This window comes from Canis lupus, chromosome 10 (assembly GCF_011100685.1).
Source record: "Canis lupus familiaris isolate Mischka breed German Shepherd chromosome 10, alternate assembly UU_Cfam_GSD_1.0, whole genome shotgun sequence".
NCBI lineage: Eukaryota > Metazoa > Chordata > Mammalia > Carnivora > Canidae > Canis > Canis lupus.
In genome coordinates, this window is record NC_049231.1 from 40,472,521 (window position 1) to 40,497,097 (window position 24,577).

At 35.7% G+C, this 24,577-nt stretch overlaps 1 long non-coding RNA gene across 2 annotated transcripts; it reads left to right on the forward strand.

The window, feature by feature from the left end:
* On the forward strand, window positions 1–23,147 carry LOC111097701. 2 transcript variants are annotated; one of them, XR_005365210.1, is made up of 5 exons: window positions 1–60; window positions 12,807–12,894; window positions 19,945–20,083; window positions 20,958–21,421; window positions 22,876–23,147. It is a non-coding gene; the product is annotated as an uncharacterized LOC111097701 (long non-coding RNA). The 2 variants fall into 2 exon arrangements; XR_005365209.1 differs by having other exon boundaries at window positions 22,879–23,145.
* Window positions 23,148–24,577: the final 1,430 nt, after the last annotated feature.

Here is a 24,577-nt window from a genome sequence, read left to right on the forward strand (position 1 = left end):
CAGCACCCTGAGATCATGACCTGAGCTGAAGGCAGATGCTTTACTGACTGAACCACCCAGGTACCTCATCTATATTTTCTTAATCAATTCTATGAAATGGATTATTTGATGGCACAGTTATTTTAAAAGTCAACTCTACAACCAATGAAATTGAACAAATAAGCTACTTGCTCTATACTCAAATCAATAAGGAAGCCTGCTAGGTTACACTTCCATACATAGTAAATATAGTTTCCATTAATGTACTCAGAGAATCTAAGAGCTGAAATGCCCAGAAATCTCCTGGGATTCACAGCCTATTTATTACATAGTCTACTAAGTACAGAATCCATGGGATGAGGCAAACAATTTCTTGGTGATCATTTCCTGTGACAAAGCTCTCACTTCCTTTGGGGGATAAGACACTTCTTTTCTGAGAAGTGAAGTGGTACTAATGGTCTTCCTTGTTTGTGTTGCCTTCTGCATCATAGCACCTTACTATTTTTCTTAACTTGGGGCATTGGGTACAATGAAAACTTGACTAGGTGATTTTCATTTAACAACTTTTCAAAATTTAAGAGCAACAATCATGTCTTTTTCTTTTTTGTTTTCAGATAAAAATACCTCAATTCCTTCAATAACACTTCATGGGATATCCATTTATGATGTGTTGCACTATTTTGTTATTGTTCCTTTAGTTTCTACCTGGTTATTTTTTTAACATAAGGCCAGGAAGATCTTCTCTCAATTTCGATTCTGTGGTTCTATACATGCATCCTAATATTGTGCTCACTTCACACATTTAGTTTTAGATTTATGACATAATTCATATTTATTGTGGAAACATAGAAAATGTACAGAAGTATCAAGAAGATAAATACATTTGTGAGAATATGGGGTCAATTCTTTTAAAAGAGAGACTCAATATAACAGTAATATAAGTAGGTTGGAAGTTTGTTTTTTTCTTACATAAAATCCTGGGTAGATACTTTAAAGCTGCTATGGTAGTTCCCAGTCACCAGAGAATTTTCTATCACTTTTGCTTTGCTCTCACTACTGTGGAGTTTCTGTCTTGTTTCCAAGTTGGCTACACTGGCTATTGCCATAATGTTTTAATTCCAGTGAATTGGAGGAGAGGCAAAGAGAAGGAGAGAATAGGTTGATTCCTTTTAAAACACTGATCAAATATCACATCCCTTCACTGATCATTGGCCAGAAGTTGGTCATATAACAACACTTTGCTGCAAAGTTTCTAGACTAGGTAGCTATATTTGGAGATCAAATTATCCCATCTTGGGGAGGGGTGAGATGATGTAATACTTGTTATTAGTGTTGAATTTTATTTTTCTACAGACAGTATTCTTTTTTTATATGTACTTAATTAGAATCTATTGACATTTTCAGTTAGATATTTTTTCTCACTATCATATAGTGGGCACTCTTCCAATTTACTAAAATATCTTTTTTTAAAAGATTGATTGATTTTGGAGACAGAAAGAGAGAGAGAGAGAGAGTGAGTGAGAGAGCATGCAATAGGGAGGGGCAGAAGGAGAGGGACAGGGAGAACCCCAAGCAGACTTCACACCTAGCATGGCGCCCGATGCAGGGCTGGATTCCAGGACCCTGAGATTATGACTTGAGCCAAAATCACGAGTTGGACACTTAACCGACTGAGCCACTCAAGCATCCCTGAAATATCTTTATCTACAAGAAGTCTACAGAATGTTTATTTAATTCAATCATTAAGTGGTAATTATTTAACTGATTACAGGGCACCTAATTTTTCAGGGTTTCAATTCCCCTTTAAATAATCAAGAGTAAATATCTTGACCTACCCTTAAATCCTAGTCTACACTTTATCCCTAGAATAAATTCAGAGCAGATAATAGTCTAGAAAAATGCTTATGAACTTTGTTGAAAAGATAATTTTGTTTCATTTAAGAATTTCTTCTTTAGAAAAGTTGTATCTATGTGTATTCCTACACTAAGTGTATACATTATTTTTTCACTCTCCACTCTTCAAACATAAGGCCTCACCAACAAAAATACCCTAGATAATTTAATAGTTGAACACCGTATCATATTATTAATTTGGATTGAATTCATGAGCTATTAAACACGTTTATCAAGTCATGTTTGCAACGTGTTGCATTTGCAACAACTTTACAAAGGGCCTCCCTTCCCATCTGAAAACCATGTCCTTAAAAAGGCTTGGAAGATCCCACATGGCAGAGCTTGCCACAACTCAGTACCTTTCCTCTGTTACCATACTGCCCTTTCCTCACCCCATTGTAGTCATGTGGCCAACCTCTTGCCTCTGTGCTCATCCTATGCCCAGAATGTTTTTCCACCCACATCCTCCGTGTGTACTCCTTCAATTCCTTCAGGACACTATTCACTCAAATCTCATCTCAGCCAATGAGATCTCCCTGACCACCACTAGAAAAAATCAACCCTCCCTGCTACCCTCACTCCCCTGCTTTATTTGTTTCCATACTCTTCTCCACTGACATATTGTAGTTGTTCACTTGTTATGTGTATACTGTTGCCTCCACTAGAGGGGATGCCCCCAAAATAGGAATTCTAACTCTTTTGACTATCATTGCCTGTCCAGTGTCTGGAACAGTGGGTGATGTCTATTATGTAACAAATATATTTTTGCATGTAGGAAGAGCATTAAAAGTCAGCAAAAGGTTATCAAGAACCAGGACTAAACCTTTACCAAGTCCTTGAAAGGGAAACCTGGTTAGAATTGGAGCAGTATATATAGTCTAGCTCTGGGCAAAGCACTAAGGAGAAAAGGCAATACAACAATTGCAGAGTAAGAGCTAACGCGGGGTGGGGCGGGGCTGGGGGGTTGGTAAGAGGCAGAACAAACAGGTCAAGTTGAATGTGGTGGTGGAAAACCGTGGCTGCCACGCTGAGGAGTTTCAGGGCCTCTTTCAAAATCATCAACTATGAGTGATGATTCTAAATAAGCAATTAAACTGATTCCAAAATTCTCAAGAGCAGCTCGTTCAAATTCAAATTACGCTTCTCATGAAGCCAAAGGATTTCCCAGAATAAATGTATTCCTGGTGTTACACACTTCTCCAATGCATGAAACAAACGACTGTTAGATGTCTACAATTACATGCTTTCATTCTGTTAGTGAAGACATCCTTTTAACTTTTCTGCCTGCTTCCTGGTATGTTATGGGTGATGACATTGTCTCTTAGGTCTCTAAGATGCCAGCAGTATTTTTCCAGTATGTTCCTTTGCCTAGTCATCTGTTTTCCAAAGAAGTGTTTTAATTTGAAAGTCTATTTCTTGACTACAGTGCTTGCCCTTTCTACATCATGTCATCTGATTAAGCCAAGCTATTTTTTGCTAGTCATTGCTGGCTTTAACAATATAGGTGGGGTACTGCACTACGTGGTTCTGATTATGTGTAAGCATCTAGGATTACAGACACTTTGAATAATAAGTTTACTTACAATGTTTCAGGGCTTTAAGCTACTTTTTCACTTTTTAATAACTTGCTTTCCCTTGGAAAACACGATGCACAGGAAATGCTTCTTCTCTAGCTTACTGACATGCTTTCAAGAAAGAAATTAATATCCTTAATCAATGAGGATTTTGTTGGAAAAAACAATCATATAAAAATGAGGCTTCTATAAATTTTACTTTTCAGGGAGTATTAAAGTGAAGTGCTGCTATTTAATTTAATTTGTGAAAGCATTGGCCATACTGACTCGGCATTCTGAAGCCCTTATTCTAACCTCTGCACACAGGCCTGGCTAGCCATGCTGATGACAGATAACCCCTCACTTCACAGACTGCCTGTTTCACAGGGAAACTGATTTGTGTCGAGGCTTCTTTTCACTGGCGTTTTTCTAAGAATTATTCATAAAAGTCTGCTTACAGATATTTAGATTTGAATGACATTCATAAATAGATGAATCTCTCAATTAATTGAATATATTTTCTGATTATCTCTGGTCTTCAGTCCTGAAGTGGTGGACTTATTTTAATATTCCTAAAGAAATAAGTTGCAAACATCATTTATCTTCCTACAATGAAACATAGAGCAATGCAATGTCTTTTTTTTTTTTTTTTTTACAGAATTTCTGCTCGGCTCATGAGCTCTTTTATTAATTATAATAATATGTTTATATATTATTTGCATTTACCTTTGTAGATGACCATATGTCTCTGAATAATGACTTCTTTTTCTATTCTTTTCAGTCCTTGTATCTTATTTCTTTTCATTTCTCACTCCACTGTCCAGGATCCACATTTCAATGTTAAATAGAAGGGGTTATCTGTTTCTTATTCTCTTAAAGAGACTTTTAAAGAGGATGCTTTACATGTTACCCGTTTACAGTCATGTTGGCATATGATTTTATTTTTTAAAAATAAGATAGTTTTATCTGATTGGAAGTTTCCTTTTCTTACTTCTTTGAAATGTGTTTACACCATAAATTCATGTTGACTGTCCTCAAATGGTTTGGTTGTATCTATTATGAATATTATACTTCTCCTGTCTTAATCTATTAATCTCAAAATCTGTATTATGCATTTAAAATCATTATTACAAACTTGAATCCTGAGATAACCTTAAATTCATAACTCAGAAGGAATACTTGCCTGTAGTTGCCTTTTAATGTCAGATTTATTGAGGCATAATTTAGAAACAATCAAATATACTCCTTGCAGGTGTTTGGTTTTGTGAGTTTTGACAAGTATATACAGTCATGTAACCACAATCAAAATACATAATAGTTATATGGTCTCTCCTTCTTCGTCTGCCAGGAGGTTGTCTATGAAACTTTAGTAAGAAATACTCTCTCCCAAACCTCAGGCCCTGGCATACTGATATGTTTTACGTCCCTATAACTTTGCCTTTTCTAGATTTCCATGCAGAGTTATTTTATGGACTCATCCATAAAATATTCTTTCACTAAGTGTAATGCTTTGAGATTCATCCATGTTGCATTATCAATCATTGTTTCCTTTATATTTCTAAGTAGTATTCCATTGGATGGATGTACCTCCATCTTTTAATTCATGTACCAGTTTTCTGATACCTTGTTGTTTCCAGATTAGGGTGTTTTTTGTTTTTTTTTTTAATGAATCTGTTATGCGCCTTTGTATAGAGGGTCTTGTGTGAACATAAGTTTTCATTCTAAGGGGTAAAGAGTAAGAAGTGATATGGCAGGGTCAGAGGTTAAGTGTACATTTAGCTCCAAGACCCTGTTGAGCTGCATTCTAAAGTGGCTGTGCCATTTTGCATTCTGCCAGCAATGTGTTAGCATATACTGTATGTAAATTTCTTTTTAAATGCTGTATTTTGGGGGCATTCTAGGTGGGTCAGTCAGTTGAGTGTTCAACTCTTGGTTTTGGCTCAGGTCACAATCTCAGGGTCACGAGATAGAGCTCCTTGTTGGGCTCTGTGCTCAGCAAGGAGTCTTCTTGAGATTCCCCTTTCCCTCTGCCCCTCAGGTTCCTCCACTGCCCCACTCACTCTCTAAATAAATAAATAAATAATAAATAAATAAATAAATAAATAAATAATGTATTTTTTACAGTAAAAGACTATATATAGTGACTCATCTGGCTGCATATTTTAGACAGTATATAGTTATTTTTATCTTCCATACCTGATGATTTCAATATCTGAATTCTCCAGGAGTCCATTTTTGTCATTTCTATTTTTCCTGATTCTTACTTCAGGTCACCTATTTCCCTGGAGGATTGGTATTGTTGTGAGAATTTTTTCACTGGAAGCTCTTTTTTTTTTTTTTTTCCACTTTCCAGAGAGGGTTTCCATTTGCCAGTAACCTAGGCTTGTAAGTCTCCACTGTAGCACACTCCCTGATGTTAACCTAATGAGGCAGTTTGTCTTTTGCTTTAGCCTCTAAGGATGAACTCTGGGCTTAGCCCACAATGTGGAGTGCTTACCTGTAATTTCCCTAAGGAAACACCACACTGACCACGCCTTTAGCTCATAATGTTGCTGTTCCTGTCTTTTCTGTTCCCTTCTTCCTCATCCTCCTCCCCTTCTTCCTTCTCTCCTCTTTCTGGCCCTTGGAGATTCTCAGTGACTCCTCGATCAACAATTCAACTCCCATAAAAGTGTTTCTGTCTACCAGTAGACTTGTACAAGAATGTTCAAAGCAATTTTATTCATAGTAAAAAACAAACAAACAAACAAACAAACAAAAACTTGGAACAATTTAAATGCTCATCAGCATAGAATGGATAAATTAATGGTGGTATGTTCACAGAATGGAATTCTATATAGTTAGTAGATTATTCTATATAGTTAGTAGATTATTAATACATAAATCTCAGAGACATGCTGAGTGAAAAAAGTCAGACACAAAGTATTTATATTATTTCATTGTAGCTCCATGTAAGGCAAATCCATGATGATAGTGTAGAAATACTGGTCACTCTTGGGGTTACTGATTGAGATAAGACAATAGGGAACTCCAAGTGTTGCAGGAAATATTCTATATTTCAGTTTGGTAAGTGGTTACACAGTTTCAAAATATTTTAAAACTCATCAACATGTACCTTTAAAATTTATATATTTTACTCATGTAGATTATACTTTGATTAAAAAAACACATCACCAAAATACAAGCAAACAATAACTTCTAGCACATGGAAATGTTTATAAAATGTCAAATATTTAGCTAAGAAAGTTAAGGGAAAAAGTCCAGCAAAAATCTATATCTTTGGAAATAAATATTTGTTTGAGACGCTCACTAATAGAACTCTTTGAACTTGGGTGATTTGCATTATTTGAATGTGAATTGAGTCTCTGTTTATTTTTCTTTCACATTTAAGAATCTTTTAAAGTTGAGTGATTGTGCCTATTTCAGCTCTACAGAAAGTGAATGAAAGTACAGATATTCTCAATGGATTTAGAAATTTGGAAATCTTCAATTGAAAATTTGAGCCTTTCAGCCTTATGGAGGCTCATGATATGTTCTGATTCCACATGCTCACTTAGTTTTCTTAAAATGGTTTCGACACTGAGTGGGAAGAATTGTTAAACCAGGAAAGAGGTTATCAGAATACCATCTGCTTGGGGCTGTAGAGTAGGAGGCACACTCTTCATTTTACTTCCATGAGGAAACTTTTAAAGTTTGATATGTCCTTCCCTATGAAAACTATTATGTTCCAGTAAGCACTAATGATTAACTATATCAGAGAATTTTTTAAAAATTTATCCATAGAGTATACTTAAATACAATGAACAGAGGTAAAAACTGAAAAGAAAAAAAAATCCATAATCAATCATTAAATAAAGCAGTGTGATCATTTTGTTAATTAGTAGGTGACTAAATGCATAGATCATTGTATGGATCATTAATACAGGTCACCAGCAGGTAATGAAAATATAATTAATAACTAATAGAAGCAGGACAATCTATCCTTACTAGAAATGTGAACAGGACTGATTGAACTTGATTTGCTACAACTTGTTCTTTGTTTTCTCTTTCCAGGGTTTTTTTCATGCCACGTTTGAAATTATACAGCTGAGAAATCCTTTTTCCTATTTACTCCTAAGTGTTCTAGAACAGCCTTCCCTCCTCACATTTTTTCCCCCTGAAAATCAACTATTCTTCTTCTCAGATAGATAACATTTTTATATGAAAAATCAGGTGCATTTCACAAGCCTACTATTCTGTGTTAAAAAATTCATTTTGCTTGATGAGTTTTAGGGTTCAGTACATACATTGAACATTGCTTAAAATTACTATCACAATGTACACTGAACTTAGTTTATTTGCAGTCCTGTACAAACACTGTTAAAGTTGAGTGACAAAGATTAAAAGGAAAAACAATCCTTTGGAAAGTATTTCAAAACAAAACAAACTAATAAGGTTTTAAATGTAAAAGAAATAGACATTGTCAATCTGGCACAACCCCTAGGATGAAAAGGCCCAGGCTAATCACTGTCCAGTTAATTTATTCATTTTTTTTCTCCCAAGTTGTTACTACTTCTGTCTTTTTTTTAAATGAAGAAAACATTAAAGAATTACTACTTCTGTTGAAACTTGGTATCTATAGCTTATACCTTGTGATGTTAATTAAAAACATAATTTTTATGTACTTATCACAAAGGAAATATCATTTCATTAAAATCCAATTAGATTCGGACAATATCTGTAAAGACTACGGAATCACTGCTGTTTGAACACAGCCTGCTTTGTTCTGTTTTCATTACTTGAATAAAAGCAACCACAACAAACAATCAAAGAAAAAAAATGTATTAATCTCTGAGGTTACAGACACTTGCATTTTGAGTAGTATTTTGTTAGGAAGGCAAACAACATGGAAGATTTCATGTCTCTAAGAGCACAGTCTATTTGACCTTATTTCTAACTATGTTTTTTTGTCCCTCTCCAAGGAAAATAACCTTCCGTCAGAAAAATTGATGAGACCTAGTTCAGAAGTTGTATTACGGCCATTTCAAGATAAACAAAAAATTATAAGGCTATGTGTTCATTAAAACAACAACAACAACACAAGCTAAAGCCAGAAAAACTTCATAATATTTGTAGATTTTTACTGCATTCAACCCAGCGAGCTAATAAACAGAGACACAAAGAATTGAAAAGTAGATATCTTAGGAATTGACCTTTTGTCTGAGGAATCTAAACAAGCAGTGCCAGAGAGATCAGAATTTAGCTAAGCACTACACTTGGCAAAGCTTGTTTGAAGGACTGCACGGAATTTTTGTGACAGGTTTAGCACCAAGCTGGCCACATATGATGAATTCAATAACTACCTCTTTCACAGAGAAAGGTTGTAAACAAGGAGTTTACTGTAAATATTTTTGAGCGCTAAAACAGCAGTCTGAGGTGCCGCCTCTGGCTCAGAATGGTTGGGCTTTCTGTACACCTTAACCACAGATGACCTGAGTTGTATTAGACAAATGAACTGAATGTTTGCAACTGTACTTTCTTTATTTGTCAAATATTACTAATAATAGAATCTACTTCAGAGAGGACTTGGGTATTAAATGATTGTAAATTTGAAATGTAACTAGAACACACCCAACACACTTGGTATTTTTATAACTACTCCTATGGAAGGAACGAAATCTTATTTGTGAAGGGACGTGGGACAAAATAATAATCTCATGTAGTTTTATATAATTTATGCAATACATATTAATAATTAGAATAGCTTGAGAATTTTTTCCTTGAATTATTCAAATAAACAATTTAAGAAAACTGATATTTTGCCTCATGTTCAAAATTAATGATAGAGTAGTCTTAGATATACCCCATAGTATGCTTATTTCACCAAGTTTAGAATGACAGATGATACATTGTGTACATGATAGACACTCAGTAATGTTTGATGAATGAATGAATGGAAAAATGCTCATGTAAATGGAATTAAATGTAAAAATTTCTTTCAATTATGTCAGTGAAGTAAGGTCAATATCAAAATTACCAAATTTTAAAAAAAGCATTATATTTAAATCAATTTGTCAACATAGAGTATAATACCCAGTGTCATCCCATCAAGTGGCCTCCTTAGTGCCCGTCACTCAGTCACCCTACCCTCCCACCCTCTTCCCCTTCTGCAACCCTTTCTTTCTCAGAGGTCGGAGTTTCTCATGGTTTGCCTTCCTCTCTTTTTTTTTTTAATTTTTATTTATTTATGATAGTCACAGAGAGAGAGAGAGAGAGAGAGGCAGAGACATAGGCAGAGGGAGAAGCAGGCTCCATGCACCGCGAGCCCGATGTAGGATTCGATCCTGGGTCTCCAGGATCGCGCCCTGGGCCAAAGGCAGGCGCCAAACCGCTGCGCCACCCAGGGATCCCTTTGCCTTCCTCTCTAATTCAAGATTACCAAATTTCCCTCAAAGACGAAGCCCTAAAATTGAAATAAATCTCATGGCTGCATCAAAATTAAAAGCTTTTGCAGAGCAAAGAAAATTATCAACAAAACAAAAGGCAATATATTGAAAGCAAGAAGATATTTACAAATGGTATGGGGTTAATATCAAAAATATATAAAGAACTTCTACAACTCAGCACCAAAAAAACAAACAATCCAGTTAAAAAAAAATGGGCAGAGGACCTGAATAGATCCGAGTAACTTCCAAAGAAAACATAAAGAGACTAACAAACACATTTAAAGATGTTCAACATCACTATTCACTGGGGAAATGCAAATCGAGACCGCGATGAGATATCATTTCACATCTGTCAGAATGGCTGTAATAAAAAAAATAAATAATAAAAAAAAAAAACAAGAAATAATAGGTGTTGGTGAAGATGTAGAGGAAAACCCTCATGCACTGTTGGAGAGAATGTAAAGTGGTGAAGCTACTGTGGAAAAGGGTATATGGAGTTTCCTCTAAAAATAGAAATACCATGTGATTCAATAATTCCACTACTGGACATTTACTCAAAGCAAACAAAAACAGTAATTTAAAAAGATATATGCACTCCTATGTTTATTGCAGCCAAGATATGGAAACAACCTAAGTGTCCATAAACAGAGAGGATGTAGCATATATATAGTCATGTGTGTATATATGTATTATGCATACATGTACACACATACATACTGAAATATTATGCAACTATAAGAAAGAATGAGATCATGCCATTTGTGACAACACAGATGTACCTACAGGGAATAATGCTAAGTGAAATAAGTCAGACTAACAATGACATATACCACATAATTTCACTCATATGTAGAATCTAAAAAACAAACACACGAATAAATGAAAAATGGAATCAGATGTATAAATACAAAGAACGAACTGATGGTGGCCAGAGGGGAGGGAGAGGAATGGATGAGTGAAGGACAAATGGGTGAAGGTGAGTGGGAGATATGAGCTTCCAGTTATGGAATGAATAGGTCACAGGAATAAGAGGAACAGCATAGGGACTACAGTGTTTGATATCATAATAGTATTGTATGGTGGCAGATGGGAGCTACACTCATGGTGAGCAGAGCTTTAAGAAGAGAGAACTTGACTCACTATGTGATACACCTAAAACTAATCTAACATTGTGTGTCAACTGCTTTCTTGAAAAAGAAATAGAAAGGTGTTTGGGTGGCTCAGTTGCTTAAGCATTTGCCTTTGGCTCAGGTTGTGATCCTGGAGTGTTGGGATTGAGCCCTGCATCTGGCTGCCTGCTCAGCTAGGAGTCTGTTTCTCCCTCTCCCTCTGTCCCTCATCTGCTCATTCTCTCTCTCTCTCTGTCTCTCAAAAAAATAATTAAGTAATCTTAAAAAAAGAAGAAAAAGAAAAAAAATTCAATATATTTTAATTTGGGCTTTAAAAGAATTAGGCTTTTTTACATTTATTTTATTTTATTTTTTTAATTTTTTATTGGTGTTCAATTTACTAACATACAGAATAACCCCCAGTGCCCGTCACCCATTCACTCCCACCCCCCGCCCTCCTCCCCTTCTACCACCCCTAGTTCGTTTCCCAGAGTTAGCAGTCTTTACGTTCTGTCTCCCTTTCTGATATTTCCTACCCATTTCTTCTCCCTTCCCTTATATTCCCTTTCACTATTATTTATATTCCCCAAATGAATGAGAACATATAATGTTTGTCCTTCTCCGATTGACTTACTTCACTCAGCATAATACCCTCCAGTTCCATCCACGTTAAAGCAAATGGTGGGTATTTGTCATTTCTAATGGCTGAGTAATATTCCATTGTATACATAAACCACATCTTCTTTATCCATTCATCTTTCGATGGACACCGAGGCTCCTTCCACAGTTTGGCTATCGTGGCCATTGCTGCTATAAACATCGGGGTGCAGGTGTCCCGGCGTTTCACTGCATCTGTATCTTTGGGGTAAATCCCCAATAGTGCAATTGCTGGGTCGTAGGGCAGGTCTATTTTTAACTCTTTGAGGAACCTCCACACAGTTTTTGAAGTATAGTTAACACACAATGTTAGATTAATTTGAGGTATACAATATAACGATTCAACAATTCTATACATTACTCATTGCTTATAACCATTAGTGTACTCTTAATCCCCTTTATCTCTTTCATCCATTCCCCCACCCTGCATTTATTTTAAGCAATTGCCAATTCTTCTTGGGTTTTTTTTGAGTATAAAACTAGTTTTATAAGCTTCATGCTAAGTTCACCTTTCCTATGATGCAATGATTTCACTCAAGATGCATACTCTGGACAAATTCTCGTGCACATGTAACATGTACTGAAAGACATGGCTGAGTATGTTCACAGAGATATTCTTTGTCAAAGGAAAAAGCTGGAACTAACCTATCACTGTCGATGGGAAAATGGACAAATACAAGAAGAGTCAAAATTTTATATTAAAAAGATACCTATTCTCCTCAAACTGTATCTAATGATTCAATATGGAATTACAGCAAGGTTAAATGGAACATACTACTTCCAAAATTGATGTGTATTTCCTTAATTCACACCAAACACAAAAATCAGTTACAGATGGATTAAAGGTTTAAATGTGAAAAGAAAAAGTTTACAACTTTTGGAGAAAATCTAGAATATCCTTATGAACTTTAGGGTAAGGAAGGTTTTCGTTTTTTTTAAGTTTTTTTTTTAAATATTATCTGGTTTTTTTAATTACAATATTACAGTATCATATTGTTATAGATGAGTACATAGAAGCTTTCAGAAGTAATTTGCCAAAAGTCGCACAGACATCTTAATACTTTTATTAAGCTAATAATTTTTGAGTATTTACTATAGATATGATACCATTCTAGGTACTAAGTGTATATTTTTTTAATAGTTATGGAAGTTTTTATTTAAATTCAATTAATTAACATAATTATTTTTAGTTTCAGAGATAGAGTTCAGTGATTCATCAGATGAATATACTACCTAGTGCTCATTACATCATGTGCGCTCCTCGATGCTCATCACCTGGTAACTTCACCTCCCCTCTACTCCCTCCAGCAACCCTTAGTTTGTTTCCTATGATTAAGAATCTCTTATGGTTTGTCTCCCTCTCTGATTTCAACTTCTTTAATTTCTTCCTCTCTTCTTCTATGATCTACTGTTTTGTTTCTTAAACTCCACATATGAGTGAGAGCATATGAAAAATTTTCTTTCTCTGATTGACTTATATTGCTTAGCATAATACCCTCTTGTTTCATCCATGTAGTTGCAAATGGCAAGATTTCATTTTTTTGATGGCTGAGTAGTAGTCCACTGCATATATACACCACATTCATCTGTCGATGGACATCTGGGCTCTTTCCATAGTTTGGCTACTGTGGACATTGCTGCTGTATAAATATTGGGGTACAGGTGCCCCTTTGGAGCACTACATTTGTATCTTTGGGGGATTTTAAGCAACCGCCAATTCTGAACTAAAGGTTATTTTCCCCAGGTTTTATAAAATGAAAACTTGTATTGTAAGGAGGTTTTTAGGGACTAAATCAAAAAGGAGAATTAAAATGCATTTAAATATCATAATTCAATTTTTTGGACTTCTAGTAATTACTGTACCAATGTAGTCATCATGTTAGATAAAGTACTTATATGCATCACCATCAAGGTCACAAAACTTTCTTTTCTATGAATCTGTGAACTTCCTCAGTTGTTTTCTGGTGGCAGTTTTTATTTCTGTTTTGATTTTTAATATTTATAACTTTCTCCTGGCACTTATAGAGAGCTCAATAATTGTTTATTTAATGGACAAAATATATAATTAAATTTGGTTATATTGACTGTTAGCCAGTGCTACTCAACTACTGCTCCCTCCTTTTGTTTTTGCACCAACACAGAGTTGGGAAACACAACATGCTGTAATCAGTAGGGCGTCTGGGGAGGCATGTCCCAAAGAGTAGTGTATCAGTAGAAATGGTGGGTGTGCTATGGGTGTGAAATACGAAACCCCTCCTCTTCCTTCTCCTTAAGCTGCTGACATTCTTCTCTAAGGTAGCATTTCCCCAGATGAAATGAACCGCCTCACCCATCAGGGTCCTCATCTGCTTGATATCTTCACCTCTGGTCATTCCAACTCACCTGCTAATCCATACTTCAACTGGTATCCACTGGCTTTGGCAATGCTGCTTCCTCTACTTTCAGTGCAGTCTTGCTTCTTCTTGACTATTCTATAGTTCTTCAAAGCACATTCCAGAGACTCCTTCATGGAATGCAGGACGGCTTGAACAGAAAGCAACAGCACCATCTTTGAACTCCTAGAGTACTTTGCATGTCTTTAAACAAATTAGACATCTCACTTAGCAAAGTTGATGTTATTTGTGTTTGTAGATATTTATTCCTTCCTCAACTGCAAAATCCTAGGACAGAGATTTTTCCTGTTTTACCCAGTGAGATGCATAGATCAATGAATATGTTTACTATGTTACATATGGAAAACTATTTGCAGACCTGATGGAATGTACCTGTGCTTCCCAAATTAATAATTCACTTCAAGTTTTCAATTTCTTAAAGTCCGTGTAGAATCAACGTAAAAGTTAGCCAATGGGGCAGCCCAGGTGGCTCAGCGGTTTAGCGCCGCCTTCAGCCCAGGGCCTGATCCTGGAGACCCGGGATCGAGCCCCATGTCAGGCTCCCTGCATGGAGCCTGCTTCTCCCTCTGCCTGTGTCTCTGCCTCTCTCTCTCTCTGTCTGTCTCTCATTAAAAAAAAAAAAAAAAAAAAAAGTTAGCTAATGGATTTCAGTGCTATGAAATGTCACACTTTATCATCTTCAACTGTCCAGTAGTCATAAAGGAATGTAAACCAGGAGTGGTTAATTCAATTGCACACAAGTGGCATTGCAAGTTAAATGTATGTAGACATATTAGTAAAGAAACAAACTTGGCCCCACTTATCCTTAAGTATAGATGCTGGGGAAAGGGGCAAACAATTGTGAGAAATGTCCTGCAGAAAGAGGACAGGTAACCAAGAAATCATACAGCAACTAACATTAACTTTGGACAAAAAGGAGGCTTCTCTGAGGGAAGGAATGAACATTCTAGCTGAGATTCAAAGAACGAATAAGAGTCAAGTAGGAGAAGGCAAGGGGTGAAAGACAACCCATTTTTATTGTGGAATTGTAATTAAGAGCCTTACTGTGAGAAATTATTCTTTTTCATCAAGACGGAATATAGTCCAACACATTTTGACAGATTTTCCCCACTGCCATGGCAATATTCATAGCAGATTAGCAATATAGAGTGGTTTTCAATAAAATGTCAACACTTCTCATTACGGTGTGTTTAACAATGAAATCTCACTCAAGAAAATATTGTGACTTAGATCTCTAAGGTAAATATTATGAAATGAGAACTAATGCTGGTTGTTGAGTGAAAGTACATCAGCATCATATTTTTATCCTGCTAGCAGTCTTCTTTAGAACTGCGTTTAACTATCAATTTACATTCTTAAATATTGAAGAATAACTGATAGTTTTCATCAGCATTTGTACATGATAATTTGGTTACAATGGCATTTTTTAACATCGCTGTAAAAAATGTGAAAGCCTCATCATAGTAATAAAAAATAAGGAAAAAATAATTAATTTCCAGTAATTACTTTGTTAAAAATTCCTCTAAGTAGAGAAAGAGGAAAGGAAAGAAAACTTCTTTTAGAATAGGTCCATATTAATAATTGAAATAATCTTTACAAGTGCATAACATGACATGTGATTAAACCAAAATGAATATGATTAAAAGTCAGGGTTTCTTTTTATGCTTCGCTTAACCAAAACAATTCTGGAAAAGTCATTAAAATAATACAGTGGCATAAAAATAAAATTGAATATTATAAATCACATTTCTCTAAGAACTAGAAACTATAACTTAAGATGAGCAATCACAATGAGTGAAGTTTAAATGACAGCAAGACGCTTAATATTGTCCTACAGGACCAGGGGTCCTTAAATAGATAGCATCTGTAATGTGTGCATGCCCAGGAGTGGAGCTGCTGGGTCACAGGGTATGTGTGTGTTCAAATTCACTAGGAAACAACCTTTTCCAAAGTGGTTGAACCAAGGGGCTTTCCCTCCAGCTGCAAATAAAAGTTTCTGTTTCTTGGGGTGCCTGGGTGGCTCAGTGAGTTAAGTGTCCAACTCTTGATTTTGTCTTAGGTCATGATCTTAGGGTAGTGAGATGGAGCCCTGCCCTGAGCCTGGAATCTGCTTAAGATTCCCTCTCTTCTTCTGACCCATCCTCTTATTCTCTCTCTCAATATCTCTCTCTCTCTCAAAAAAGAAAATTATGTTTCTCCACACTCTTTCCAACCACTGTCCAATTTGCAATTTTGCCAATATCATTGGTGTAAAATGTTATCTCAATCTGTTTTTAAAACGCATCAACTGGATTACTAATAAGACTAGGCTTTTTAAATATGTATATTGGCTACAGATGTTTCTTATTTGAAATTGGTATTCTTGAACCATCTTTTAGAAACAGAAAATTTTTCTTGTTGATTTGTAGTTTTTTAAAAATAGATTCAAATTATTAAACTTTTAAACATCCATACATTATATGTGTTGCAAATATAATCTCAGCGTTTGCTTGCTTTATTACTTTCTGCATATTTTGATGCTAAAAAAGACTTTTACTTTTAATGTGGTAGAATTATTCAATCTTGTACTTATATCAGTTTTGCTTATTATGTTCTATTGAAAAAAATCCTTCCCTATGTCACTATCAAGTTATTTTTCTATATATTGTAAAATGTGTAAAGTTAGCTTTTCACATTTGTTTTGTCCTATCTTTAATTTTGTGTATAGTGTGAGGTAGGGATTTATTTTTATTTTATTTTTATTTTTAATATGGATAGCCAATTGTTCATCTCAATTTACTGGAAACCCATCCTTTGTCCAAATAAGAAATTCTACTCCCTCAATATATATATATCAAGATTCCATATACATGTAGTCTGTTTTCCCCTTCATTCCAAATTCATCCTAAAGATATCACTCTTTTGTTTCAACTCTATGAGGAGAGAGGTGTTTTCTCTTTGACCTCTCATCATGAAGGATCTTAGGCTTTGTCTCATGACCCCACACATTCAAACTATGCCATCATTCAGATTATAGTCTCCCAGGATCAGTGGATTTGCTGAGAACAGTACCACATTCTGTTGTCAGTTTATCCCATCAATTTATACCCTCTGCCTCCAATTTTTTTTTTAAATCTTCATCCAAGTTTTAAAAATACAGGCTTTTAAATATCTTAAATTTTATTGGAAGATATTTTCCCACAAAGAATACAAAATTGTCAGAAACATCCACTCATTCCTTAAATGTTGACTTTGTAAATAAATGATAATTCTTTAGCTGCTATTTATGATATGGATTATGGCAGCATGTTAAACTAACATTCATATCTTACTTGAGAAGAATATCATGTCTTATCAGTAAATGGGAATAACATGAGATAAGACTACTGTAAATCATTAAAGTATTTAGCCTATTTCTAAGGATAAAATTTTAGGAATTCACTAAGTGGTGGTCACTGTGACAGACATATAATAATAATATTAATAGCTGGATATTATTTTCTAGGGTTTTAGACCTTAGAAAACATGAAAAATCTCTCCTAAGTTTTACTTTATAAACTTTTGAAACAATGATTGACAGTCATAAATAAATTATTATACAATTAATAAATAAGAGGATGACTTTGGGAATTTTTTTTCAATAATATAAAATAAATTTTTATTTTCCATTTTCAAAAAGATGTAATATGGACTAATGATGTATGAAAAGGCCTGAATATTTCAGCAAACACATGAAATACCCTCATTTAAACCTTATAATGTACAATTTTTATCAGCTACTCTGCCTCATTGCTGCCAGGCTTGTGTTGTTTTAACATAGCAATGACCCTTCAAATGGAGAAAACTGACCAGGTCACTTTGGGTTCATATCTCAACGTGGCCACTCTTATGGCTCCTTCCCTCCAGACAATCCAGGCAGTGAAGATAATGGGGTTGCTTACTGAATAGTCCTGAAACCATTATCCTCAAACTTTATCATGCATGAAGAACAATTGTCATGTTTGCCAATGGTGCAGAAACCCAGGTCCAACTCTCAGAAAATATCATTTGGAAGGTGTGGGGTACAGATAGGAATCTGCATGTTCTCAAGTAGAATAAAGCTACAGAATCTGAATCCATTTTCTTTTAAACATCATTCCTTGGAATTTCCTCCCATGATCCTGAAATAGCAGGTTATTTTATTAGATTGTCTAGGTCAGCATCTACCTGGGCCTTCCCCCATCAAAATTTTTTACTTAAATTCCATATTATGTTACAATAGATTCTCTACAATATAACATTTGCTGCTATTTTTCTTTTGCATCCTTCCTACCATCTTTTCATCTTTTGCCATTCTTAGGAGGGCAACTTTTATGTCACAATTTTTAAGTCCTTGGATATCCTTTTGCTCTCTTATAGGCATCTGAGTGACTCATTTCCATATTTCAGGTAAAAAGCCAGCATTTCATTATCTGGTTTAGGAGATCAATTTTCCTTCTTTGGGCAGAGTAAAATTATCTTTCATCTATTCATACTATATTGTATTCTTAATGTCTATTTGCTCATCTCCCTCATACATGATAAAGAATTCAAAATCCATATATGTATATTATCATTATCATTATTATTACCAAGATTGAGAAACTGTCTGGTATAGAGGGTGGTCTTAATAAATATTTATTAAATTAATTATGGCCCAGATATTATCTCAGCTCTCCTTGTTTGCTCTTTCAAATCTAGATAATGCCTTTCCCAAAATTTCTGTCCATTTCCTGGAATTTTATAATTTCAAAGTTTTTGTTGTCTCTGAGCTCCTGCCCAGGATGAATTAGTTATTTCTTTTCTTATTCCTTAAAGTGCATGGTTCCCATTTTATCCCATCAACCCAGATGTGGACTCAGCCTTTTTCTTTGGTTCATATACACATACAACACACACACACACACACACACACACACACACACACACTTACCTAAAAAGCCTTTGTATGATTATCAGGCTTTGCTAAGTATTTGGGGGAGTATATGGAATTACACTGAATAGCTCTAATAATCTAAAAGTCTTATATAGCATCCCTATTCCCAAAGTGACTTCTGTGAAACTCATCGGTTTTAATGATCACGTGGGGTCCTCTGCCTTCTCTCCCCCTTGCTAGATCGCCTCTCTTTTAACATCTCAATATCTTTTCCCTTGCATTCCCTCTTGTATTTGTCCAGAGAATGCTGATTTCTCATTCTAATCATCTACCTCTAGTCCTTACAGTCAAACTCAACTTATTCCAACTTTCACAAAATTTAATGTTTACAATAATATTAGCTATATTGCTATATAGCCTGAGTGTTTGTGTCCCCTTGAAATTCATATGTTGAGAGGCACCTGGGTGGCACAGTTTGTTGAGTATCTGACTTTTGGTTTTGGTTCAGGTCATGATCTCAGGGTCATGAGATTGAGCCTTACATGGGGCACCATGCTCAGCAAAGAGTCTGTTTAAGTTTCTCTCTCCCTCTCTCTCTGTCCCTCCCTCCCCCCACCAATATGTCTCATGCTCTCTCTCTCTCTCCCTCTCCCTCAAATAAATAATAAATAAATAAATCTTTAAAAAATTCATTCATGGTATTAGGAAGTAGGATCTTTGGAAGGTGCTTAGGTCATGGAGGGGGAGCCCACATGAATAGGATTAGTACTTTATAAAAGAGATGCCAAAGAGATGGGTATAGGCCCTTTTGCTAGAAAGGAGGTGCCAATCATGAAACAGGAAGAAGGCTTTCACCAGCACACCATGCTGGCACCTTAATCTTGGACTTTCCAACTTCCAGAATTGTAAGAAATATATATTTTGTTGCCACAGGTTGAATAAAAATGACATATTTGCTTATATATTGATATTCCAGGCACTATTCTAAGCATAATAATATACAACACTTAGGTATTTCTCAGAAAAACTTCTGACATAGTCTCTTACATTGCCATTTTACAGAAAAGAAATCAAGTGACCTGCCCAAGGGCACACACCTACAAGTGGTGGAACCTAGACTTGATTCCCAAGCTTCACATCCTTACTGACTTGCTCCCCTTCTTACTATGCCTTCCAGGGGATGTCTTGGGGCTGCTGCCATGTAAGTTCCCATGTCCATGTGATATGTTGGGCTTCTGACAGCCAGACTGCTGGGGCCCACCAGTATTGTGTCCCCCCCTCATTTGCTGATTTACTACTTTAATCATCCCATAAATGCCCTGGTTCCCTATTGTCTCCCCAGTCTTAGCCCTTTTAAGGAAAATCTCTGCCCATTGATATCTTTGTCTTCTGCATTCATGGCTGCTGACCAGACCCTTGTTCTGTCATGATTCCTGGTGCATTAGAATGTCTGTTATGTTATAATCCCTGATAGTTTTTCCTGGTTTAGTGTGTTGTGTAACTCATAAGCTTATTGCAAGGATTCGCTACCTCTTCCCACTTCTGATATCTCTTCTCTATACCTCCAACTTGAGGTTTTTGATACAGTCTAAACAACAGCAGAGGCTTCAGAGCCAAAATTTGGACATTATCCAGCACTGGCTTGCAGGGTAAGCCAGGTCTATATTCGACACTGTAACAACAGATTGATTCAATGTTCACCAGCTATTCTTCCTCTGTATCATTCCACTCTCTGATCCTTCTCACTCTACAGAATCCCCATTAACATATGAGGCCTTCTTATGTTTACTCAAAAAGAGGACCATCTGTATTCTCTTTCTCTTCCTATATGTTCTACAACTGAACGTTACATTAAATTTAACCTTGTAATTAAATATGGTTTTTTTTGAAGGGTTGGTATTTCAATTAAAAAATTCATTAAGCCCATATTGAGCTCACACTCTGGCAAAAGTCAACTTCAGCATATATTTGTTTTGAGATCCACAATCAGACCTACTTCTTAGTCTCAGAACCTATAAACTTCCTTGATGTTTATTCTGGTGAAAATAACCCTAAAATATCACATTTCCTTCTAGCGACTTAACAGGAATGAATGGCCTCAAGGGAACACTTAAGCAAAAGTTTACTACAGAGACACCAGAGAGGCAAAGTAAGAATTCAGAAGGAAAGTGATTTAGAAGAACAACAGGTGAAACAGGCAGCTGATGTGGTGGAAAAGACAGCTCTGAGAAGACCCAGACCAGCCTGATCACAGGGAGAAGCAATGATCCCTGATTTAGCAAGTTGTCCAAGCCCAAAACTCATGTCTCCTTAACCAATGAAAACTATTACTTGGCATTAAACTGTGAAGTAAACAAACAAATAGAAAGAAAAGCAATTTGATCTTCTATAAGAAATGTATCTGTCTATCCAGTGAAAGAGAAGAGAAACAATAGCATAAAATAATAGAATAAAAATTGCATTTCATGACAAGGCTCACCTTGCACAGTGCCCAAGCTGCTGGAGCCAGGTGGCCTGGATTCAAGCGACATTTTATCAGGTAATAGTTGTTTTATCTGAGGGGCAAGTCATTTAACCTCCCCAGTGTCAGTTTCATCATATGTAAAAGAGGTTTAATCAAAGTCCCTCTCTTCTAGGTCTGTTAAACTAGTTAAACTAGTTAACATTATCATCACTTTAGAATGCCTGGTGTTTTCATCATAATCACATGCAGAAATGCAGCCTATGTTTTAGAAGCAGGCACATCTAATTTATGAACCTTCCTAGGACTAACGCCACTTCCATAGAGACAGGAAAAGGGACAACATAATCTAAAAAAAAAAAAAAAAAAATGAATGGGACCTTTTGAAAATTAGGCAAATGCAGTAATGTTGCCTTAGAAAAGGGCTTAAGCCATATCAAATATTTCTTCCTTTTTCTTCCCTGATATCACAGCTGGAACAAAGAAAATCCTATTATGCAATATTTTAAGTTGCACCTTTTTAAAGGAAAATTTAAAAGCCACATATGACTGAGACAAGAAGACTGCGTATATTCAAGCAAAATACTTTTAAAGCCTAGAGAGATTTTTTTCCCCACCCATTAAAGCAAAACCATTTTAAAGTATACTATTTTAAGGGAGCGTTTTACATAATAAATCCTGAACTGCTCCATTAAGGTTCTGTATGCTAAATAATCCTTCACTTTCAGTTACTCACACCAATCAGAGGTAGAAAAGCACATCTTCAACTCTATTTCCCTAACAGTGGGAGAGAAGCAATTGAAGCCTCCGTGATGTTTTCTATCACTTACGAGATGAACTTTAATTGTTTCCAGGTTTCACATCACTTTCAATTTTATATGTAGCAAGAGTCACAAACAAGGTTAAATCTATATAAAATGAATCAGCTCATAATCTGAATTTAAAAAGAAAGTGAAAGACAAAACACATCCTAGCCGTGTACATAACACTTTGTTTAAAAGATGTAGATTGTCCAGAAAAAAAAAAAAAAAAGATTCGGATTATCACAAGAGTGCCTTTTACCCTTCTCCATTTTTCACTGAAGGTGTAGAGGCTGTGTAAATTAATGAATAAATTGAATATACACATAATTATCTAATTCCAGGGAAATAGAAGAGGAAAAAAAAGATGGATTGGTTCTTCTAGCATTAAAGATTTAAAATTAAAATACATGAAACTAAATACACTGCTCTTTTGGCTTGTGAGAATCTCACCCTCTCCAGACACTACAAACACGGGATATATACAGTTCAATGATGATTACACATTGCACCATCAGATCAGAGAGCAGGTTGTCTCGATGGATAGTTACAGGAATTAAATAAGTCTTTGTTAACAAATATCTTCATAAATATAAAAATAAGGGAAAAGGCACCTTCCAGAATTCTTATAGTAACTATTCACATACTGAAACATCATTACTTTGTGTATTTAGGAGTTTAATGCATCCCAGAGTCCTTCTAATTTTTATTTTATTTTATTTATTTTTTAAGTAGGCTCCACGCTCAGCATGGAACCCAAAGTGGAGCTTGAAATTAAGACCCTGGGATCAAGACCCGAGCTGAGATCAAGAATTCAATGTGCTTAACCTACTGAACCACCGAGGCACCCCTAGGAATCCTTTCTGTAAATGAATACAGTTCCCATAAAGTGGCTATAATGCCAACCCTTAAAAACTGAATGTTTGGTTATTGCACAGATATTAGAATCACAGATACATATATATGCAAATTTTATTTATAGAGGAGAGATGTACATATGCATGTATTTGAAAAGAGGATATGGGATAGCCCGGGTGGCTCAGCAGCTTAAGTGCCTGCCTTCTGCCCAGGTTGTGATCCTGGAGACCCGGGATTGAGTCCCATGTCGGGCTCCCTGCGTGGAGCCTGCTTCTTCCTCTGCCTGTGTCTCTGTCTGTCTCTGTCTCTGTCTCTCTCTCTATCATGAATAAATAAATAAAATCTTTAAAAAAAAAAAAAGAAAGGGGAGGATATGATAAAATCTCTCTCATTTTCTGGGTAAACAAACTGAAATTCTCAGACTATGTACTATCAAGAACATGGCATAGGACAGGTGCCTAGAATGTGTCTAGCTATCAGAGCCTCCAAATTTAGTTGAGAGGTATCCGAGAATGAATTCACTGGACTCTCCTTCACATCTACAGCCTCCCAGAAGAATAAAGAAATATTAAACTAGAATGGCCCTTAAACTGACTTTATGTCCCACCCAAGCAAACTGAGCTCAGGAGGGGTTAAATAATTTCCCAAACTCAAAATAGGATGTAGATGATAGATATTCTGTTGCTATAATTTGTGACATAAGATTGTATGCCTAGCATAAGGTGGACAAAACAGGTACTGGAAGTACACTTAGTAAGAGTAAGAGAGAATTACATGCATATTGAGGCTTCTAGACTACCTGAATGTTGACCTTCACTGAGAACTTTGCTTTAGTCAAAAAAAATTTTGCAATATATATGGCAACAAAATTGTTCTTTCTAAATATGTTCAAAGATACCTTTGTCAAAGAGCTCACGTCATGGCGCAGTGTGAAATGCTCAATTCTCTACCATCCGACACATAATCAAACAAGCTGCCTTCTCTCATTCTCACTATAATTACTTAGGAGTTAATCACTATAAATAATAAATAAATAAATAAATAAATAAATAAATAAATAATAAATAAATAAATAAATAAATAAATAAATAAAATTAAAAGAGGCCCTAAAGGGGATCCCTGGGTGGCTCAGCGGTTTAGTTCCTGCCTTCGGCCCAGGGCGTGGTCCTGGAGACCCGGGATCGAGTCCCATGTCGGGCTCCCTGCGTGGAGCCTGCTTCTTCCTCTGCCTGTGTCTCTGACTGTCTCTTTGTGTCTCTCGTGAATAAATAAATAAAATCTTAAAAAAAAAAAAAAAAGAATGAGGACCCTGGAATCAGATTTGGACTAAGTTCCTACTTCAACTTTTACTAACTAGTATAATCCTGATGAGTTGCTTAACTTCTCTGAACTGTAGTACCTCATCTGTGAAATGGAAAGAAAATACCTCAATTCATGAAATGGATGGCAACCCCCAAACTAAAATGCACGCTCACCTATCATTAACATGACTATTTCACTTTATTTAAATTTTCACTATCAAAGATGGAAGAGGCAAAATTATTATTTCATCCATCTACAAAGAAAGTAAGAAAAA